This window comes from Morus notabilis, unplaced genomic scaffold, assembly GCF_000414095.1.
Source record: "Morus notabilis unplaced genomic scaffold, ASM41409v2 Scaffold24, whole genome shotgun sequence".
In the NCBI taxonomy this organism is placed as follows: domain Eukaryota; kingdom Viridiplantae; phylum Streptophyta; class Magnoliopsida; order Rosales; family Moraceae; genus Morus; species Morus notabilis.
Window position 1 is genome coordinate 507,891 of NW_010368056.1, and position 8,121 is coordinate 516,011.

Consider the following 8,121-nt stretch of genomic DNA (forward strand, 5'->3'; position numbering starts at 1 on the left):
TTATGGATTAATATATCTATTACAATAATTATATCTATTGCTAATAGATGTTTAGATATGTATAAAAACATATCACCAATGGTTGCAACAATTCAAAACATTTGAAATCATAAAAAGACATATTACAACTCTCAAACAAAGGCCACACTGGCCTACTTTATAAAACAGAGATGACGAATCGGATTTTGAAAAATCATCTCTTTTGACCCTGCGGACGAGCAATTTAGGACAGTCCCAACACCTGAGGCTCTTGTTCTTGCCACTCCGGGATTACGCGGTTTCGCTGAAAGGATGTCTTTCCGCGGTTTTATGCGGCAATGGGGTCAGGAAAACTAGAGATATGGGTTATGAAGGAATATGGCGTTAAAGAATCTGTGGTGAAGGAGTTCAACATTGCAAGCTACGAGCCCGAGGCATTCGAAGTAATACCGTATGTACTTTATTTATAAGGGGACTAGCCGAGATTTCTAAAAATCGTAAGGAAGGCAGAGAAATCGTAATTAACCGAGTTTCGTGTGCGCTTCGAAACGGCGAGATCTTGTTGGAGGACGAAGGAAGAGCTCTACTAATTTATGATCCGCAAACTGAAAGTTTCAAGGATGTTGAGTTGAAGGGGATGCCAGAGATGTCGTTTGACACAGTTGTTCACGTGGGCAACTTCAATAAGATCGAAACTCGTATTGATATGTGATCATGTGAAGTGAAGATAATGTGCCGTAACTTAGTTATGTTTCTTTTCTTTTAAGTAATTTTTAGTTTCCTAGTTGAAAATTTTGCAATTATTAGTTGTATTTAGTTGTGAAGAAATCCAGAGACTATCTATAGAACTGAAACCAAAGAAGCGTCTTTTAGCTTTCTTCAAATTTGGATTCATCTATATATTTGTCTACATATGAATGTGTCTTTCATGTGTGTGTGTGTGTGTAATTCATACATGGTATTTGGTTCAGATAAGTTTTTTAATTCATACTGTAAATATATGTGAATGCTAGAAAAACGTTGTCATCATAGTGTAACGCTTTTTTTTTTTTTTTTTGGAAGTATGACGGATGGACTTGGACATTGGAAATATATGCTAGTAGCACTAGCAATAGCACTGGGGAAATGTAAGCCCCGTTCAATTCACCGATTCGAATTTAGAATTTGAGTTTTATTATAGTAAAAAGCTCTCAGAAATAATCACATCTAATTTTTTTATTACAGTACAAAAAATTCTCACATAAAGTCACATCTCAACTCAAATTAACGAATTAAATAAACTCGTATTCGGTAAATAAATTTAAATTTAAGAAGATAGGGATAATACCGAATCTCTCCCCTCGGTTTCGGTCATTTTTCTCTGAAATAAAAGCTATACATTGTGAAATTAAATTCAGAACCGGAAAAAAAAAATCACAACTTGTAATTTGGAAATTTCTTGGATTAGACCTCGATCAAGATGAAATGAATAGGAGAAAAATTACAGAATGCTACTTTTGCCCTTGAACGCGGTAAATGAACACTATTTAGTCTCTTTATTCAAGTATCCAAATAATATAAACATGGAGTAAATAGTAGTATAATTGTTTGATTTCTGCCTCTCGAGGTTAAAAATAGGATTTCAAAATATTTCTCCAGTTTCATCTGGATCAAAATCTAATCTGAAGATATAATTTCTTTTTAGGTATGTTTGTAATTTTCCGAGGTTTTCTACAAATAACCAGGATTGGCTTTTTTGTTACCAATTCAATCATGACAAGAAGGCAAGTTCAGACTACGAATTAAGGTCTAAAGATTGTTTTTAAAATGATCAGGAAAACTAAGGACTGGTTTTTTGTTGATTTTGACGTCATTTAAACCCTTTGAACTCCGGAGCTAACTAACCTCTTTTCAATTGCGTCATATGTGCAGACATTGGAAATACTTTCAGATCACAGAGTCGATGAGAGATGTGTCTTTTGTGTATGCGTGTGTTTTTTGAGACACCACACAACCTAACATCAATCGTTGGATGATAACAAGAGACGTTGATGTTTTTCAAACGACAACCGAACATTTTATTATTATTATTATTTCAAAGGATGAGATTGGACTGCACGGTTCATCCCAAATTTTTAGAATGTACTATAGTTTTCTTATATTATAGTTACATTTACGGTGGAGCATGCTATTTTGCAACACCGATGGAAACCCGATGGGAACAGTAGTATCGCCACTCTTCAATTACCCTTCCACTCTTTCAAACCTCCTTATAGCCATGGACTCAGATACCGTTCAAACATTAGCAGAAAACAAGCAGAAGCAAGCAAGAAAGTGGAATACAAAGTCTCCCTCAAAATGTCATGCATAAAATACGTTCAAAATTAAACTTCCCGTGTCATCATATCGAATTGGTTAAAACTGCTCAATAGAGCACAACCAATGCCTCATCTTTCAGGTCCAATCATTCCATAAAAAACCAGCTCTACTTTGTAGATTTCGATTCTATCAACTGCATGCAATGAAAAGAAAGAAGCAAAGAAAACCCGCATGTGATCTTGCACTTCAATGCCTGAAGTAGTTGATGCGGTTATTAGCTCATCCAGTCGTTTACTATGCATATCAGATTCCTTGAAGAATGGTCTATATGTATATTATCCATTTACCGACTATTACAGAATACTACCTAATACTAATAATTATGGAAAACAAAAGTGGTATTTGGATTGAAACGAAGAAGTATAAGATAGTTAAGATCATATACTATTTGTCAAATGAACGGGGAAATCTTCAGCTTCTGAAATCAGACGTTCAAATATTCAATTTCGAAAGCTCCTCTTGGAGAAGTTTGGGACAATGTGCCTTGATGATTGGCCTCGACAAGTTTTGCTCAATGGAAGAATTCACTAGGAAACTTGCCCACGAGGGTATTGTCCAAATAGCAAATATTAGTTCCTTTGACATTACAGATCAGCAATTTAAGGAGTTTCCAAAACCTGACGGTGCTTAGGAATTTGGATTGTCTGGTTTTGCTCAGAGCTTGCCTTTCTGTTGGTTGTATGTGAATTATGGGAGAGTAAAGATGTAATGACTCACTCGTCAACTTGTTATGACATTATCGATTTTGTGCTTACGTCCGCAAGAGCAAAATCATGCAGGCTTCAGCAGATAATATGATACCAAGTGAAGGTACAGATCCTTATTAAAAGAGATATGAGTCATGAAGAAATATTATATGAAGGAATCGTGGGTCGGAATTCAACATACCAATCTATTTGCGTACTAGGTCATTGGCACAGGAAGTGGAACAATATATTTCACGTATTGCCGAAAACTGAAGTTTAATCACGTTTTGTGCATGTTGAGGATGGCGAGATCTTCGTGGAGTACAAATGCAGAACTCTGGTTCTTTATGATCCAACTACTAAAAGTTTCAAGAATGCAAAGCTTCAGGGTTGCCAAACTTGTTCGAAGAAGTTTTTCTTGTCGGCAGATTCAGTCTGCAGATTGATGACTTCATTGATATTTTGTGAAGGCCGTCTCTAATTGTATCTGTTAGTTGACTGTTAGTTAGTAATTAGTTAATTATAGTCAGGTATCAAGACAACAGCTTGTAATTCGACTGTGTAACTACCTTGATTACATGTCATGTTCTCATTGGGTTTAGTTGTCCATTTAAGATGTTATGTTAATATGATTTATTGGATTATACAATAACGAGTGCTCTAGGAATTAGAGATTGACTGAGAACAGTAATCTTGTTTTCTGAGATTTGTATTGGGCATTTGGGAGAGAGTTTTGTTTCTTGGGAAAATTACTCACTATGAGCTGTGTGAATCTCTTGTAGAGTGTTGAGTGTGTAATCAAACATCTGATAGTGGATTTGACTTGTAAAAAGCCCTGTCTTAAATGTAGGATTGTTTTGATCCGAGCCTAGTAAACTCGAGATTGTTTTTTTGTTGTTCTTGATTTGCCTGTTTATCTCTAATTCAAGATCGGAGGCTAAATCCTCAAATATTTAATGTTGCAAAATATGATGTAATAGTTGAAAGGTCTGTTTTTAACCGGTTGTCACAAAGAGTATTATAACACTTGTTATAATACTAATGACAGATACGTGCGGATGGATTGATTCAGCAGCAACAAATTATAAGTGCAGAAAGATTAACAGAAACATAAAAGACATAAGGAATTGATATCACAGTTATGTGCACACACCTACACCTGCGGGGCCACGCCTACATAGTAAATAATCTACCAAGATAAAGAGATTATAAACACCAATCGATCTTATATACTCAAAGACTCCCTCCTTGATGTTGTCACCGCTATGGAGAATCCTCTTAGTGGCCTTGTCCAGCGAATATCACTCGTCTTTAAAAACTTTCTCCTGAAAGCAATACGTTCTTCTCCTAAAAAACCACCTTTTATTTTTTTTTCACTCAAAGAACATCAAAGTAGCTTTTTTCTGCATAATATTTTACTCAGAAAGCACACCCCACGTTCATGGCTGCAAACCAAATATATACACCTCAAATTGGTCAATAGTTCCATCTATTCTCCCACTAAAATCACCCTAAAAAAGCAACTTCTCCTCCAAGGATTCTTCCCAGACATAGAGCCCATCAATTAGCCACCAAATGTCAAACCAATCAGTTCCATAAACTGATTTCCTTCTGTGGAGGAAAATCATTCCAAATCCGGTGCAAACAGCCTTAAATAGAATTTCCATACATGTCCACAATCTTGCTAATTCTGTTTTTAAAATTTATACAACCTTTTGCCAACAAATTTGCTAACTAACAAATATCTTAACAATCTCCCCCTTTGATATTTTTTTTGGCAAAACTAACACATTGTTCCTGTTAGCAATAAAAATTCAAAAACTGTCAAAAACTAAAAAAATACGTTGTTCTCCCCCTTTTTGACAAAAAACTAAAGTAAAGATAAATAAAAATCTTCTATAAACTATTTGTCGCAAAAAGTGTTGCAACACTTGATGAAACACTCAGTGCAACACTTTCATGTAGATCATCTCTCAATTAGGTCATTGATCTCTAAAGCTCGCTCCCCTTGAATCTTCTTTCCATATTACTCCCCATGAATGTAACACTCTTAATTTTGCCCTTATCACCTGTCAATTGCTTGGACCAGCCACTATTACTACACACACATCCATTAATACATGCTTCTGAAGAAGTATAAGTCCTATAATACCTCAAATCAGATTTCCTTACCCACACGTGTCTAGAAAATTTTTCGTACACATCAATCTTCATTCTAGGTGTCCTTACTGTGAATGCATAATTTGATGGATTAATGATCATACCTCTTTTTAAAGCATTTAAGTATTTTTAACATCTAGGTCTAATGTGGCCAGAAAAATTACAATAGTGACATGTAGGAACAAACCTTCTTGACTTATGCTGAGGGCGTGAGATAACAACTTTCGTACAGGGGATAATTTGAGGCTCGGGAGCTGGTGACGTTTAACAAACACAGTCTTTGATGTTGAACCTTTATCGGTGTATCCAAGGCCATGATGATCACCACTTGATTTTCCCAATGAAAGAATATGATCCAATTTGACAGTGCTAGAATTCATCATCTTGAATGCCTTTTGAGTATTCTCCAACTCAGTTATTGTCTCCTTCAACTTTTTTTCTCTCTCTGCAGCAAGGAATTCATAATTATCAGCAGCTCTCTTCAACACATAATTGTCTTTGACAATCTCATCAACTCACTCCCGTAGAGACTTATTCATTTCACACACTTTAACCCACTTGTTGAACATGGTTTTATAAGCTTCCTAGATGGCATCAACAGTCAACTCCTCACCATCACTATTACTTTCAGAATCTGAAAAATCTCCTTCATTTTCTCTGTTTACAGATTCTGTTTCAGCATTTGTTGTAACACTGTCTGTGACACTGTCTACAGAAACACCTTGATTAGTATAAACATTGAAGGCAATGAAATTACTCACATGATCATCATCATACTCCTGACTGCCTTCAGATTCTTCATCACTCCAGGTTACATTTAGTGATTTCTTCTTCTTCTTGAGAGTGTTAGCACACTCAGATTAAATGTGGCCGTAACCATTGCACTCCCATCATTGAATTCTCATATTCTTCTTCTTAATATTAAAGGAATTTACAGCTCCCTTATTTTTTTAAAAATTGTTGGAGTTGTCAAAAATTAGAGTTTTGTTCTTCTCGTTGAATTTCTTCATCACCCTATTGAAATGCTTAGTTAAACGAGAAAGAGACTCTGTCAAATCTTCATCTTCTTCTTCAACACTATCTTCTACTTTGGCTTGGAGAGAAATCTCTTGAGAAATCCTCTTCTCCTTCTTATTTTTCTCCTTGTTGTTTTCATCCAAGTTTATTTCAAAGGTACGCAAGGAGCCCATCAACTCGTCAAGCCTCATAGATTCCACATCATTTGCCTCTTCTATTGTTGTAACCTTGTAAGTGAATCTCGCTGGTAGCGACCTTAAAGCCTTCCTCACTAGCTTTGCCTCGGAAAATTTTTCACCAAGTGCAAAAGACTCATTAGCAATATCACATAACTTTGAATTGAAATCAGAAATTGTGTCATCTTCAAGCATGCGTAAGTTTTCAAACCTTGTAGTGAGAATTTGAAGCTTTGATAGTCTCACGGCTGTCGTGCCCTCATACTCCACCTCTAGAATTTCCCAAGCCTCCTTGGCCAACTCACATGTAGAAATGAGTTTGAATTGATGGGCATCCACCCCGTTGAAGATGGCATTAAGTGCTCTTGAATTGCTATTTACCAATCAATATTCTTCAGTATACCATTTCTCTTCAAGTTTCATAACTTTTTCTCTAGCCTATCAACACAGCACGCGACACGTTCTCATCAAGTGCTTTGATGAACGCCTTCATACGAGCTTTCCAATAAGAATAATTACAACCATCGAGGAGAGGAGGGCGTGAGACCGAACCACCTTCTTTCAGAAAATCCATCCCTGTTACAACAAACCAACTCCAAAAATCTCACCAAGTAAACAGTTAGTGAACCGCACTAATACCAATTGAAATGTATGTTTTTAACGGGGTGTCACAGAGAGCGTTATAACACTTATTGTAACACTGACTGACAAATATGTGCAAATCGATATATTTTTTCTTTAATTCAACAGCAACAAATTACAAGTGCAGAAAGATTAATAGAAACATAAAAGACACAAGGAATTGATATCACAGTTCGGTACGCAAACCTACATCTGCGAGGCCATGCCTACATAGTGAACAATCCACTAAGATAAAGAGATTACAAACACCAATCGGTCTTATACACTCAAAGACTCTCTCCTTGATGTTGTCACCATTGTGGAGAATTCCGTTAGTGGCCTTGTGTAACATCCCAATTTTCAGACTTAAACTTTTGTGCTAATTTTGTATGAAGGAATTGTAAGAGAAATGATAAAAGAGTTTAGGGACTGAATTGCAAGGCTTTAGGGGGCATGATTGAAAGAATTTTCGTAGTTGGGGGCCATATTGCAATATTAAGAAAAAAAAAAAAAAAAAGAGGGCCAGCTGCCCTTTCACGTGGCATGGCTGGAACCTCAGCCATGCCACTCATCTCCCTCCTCTGGCCACGTTGAGGAGGGGATGGAGTAACATAAAAAGAAAAAATAATAATTCAATTTCTCAATCTCTCTCAAACCTCAACCTCATTTCACGTTTCTCACTCTTTCTTTCTCATCTTGCCACCCGACTCTCTCTCTCTCTCTCTCTCTCTCACTCTATCTCCCTTCCAGAAAAAAAAAAAAAAAAGAAAAGAAGAAGAGCTTTGATTTGCTTGAAGTGTGAAGGTGGTTTTGCAAGTTTAAAGAGCAATTTGGTTTTGGAAAGAGGGCTGCAGCAATTCTGGGAGGAAAAGAGGTTGTTTGAGCAAGGATTCAAGGTAGGGGTTTTCTTCTTCTCCTTCAATTTTCGGATTTAAAATTTGGTGGTTTATTGTCTAGTTTTGTTTATTGATCAAAGGGAATTGTGGAGCATCTCTTGAAGTTATGAATTTTCTTTGATTTGGTATAATTCCTGAATTTTGAGGATTGAACTTCAAGAATTAAGTTTCCTTGAGGATAAAGGGCTTTGAACTTGGTTTATGGAGAAGTGTGTTGAATTACTTGAG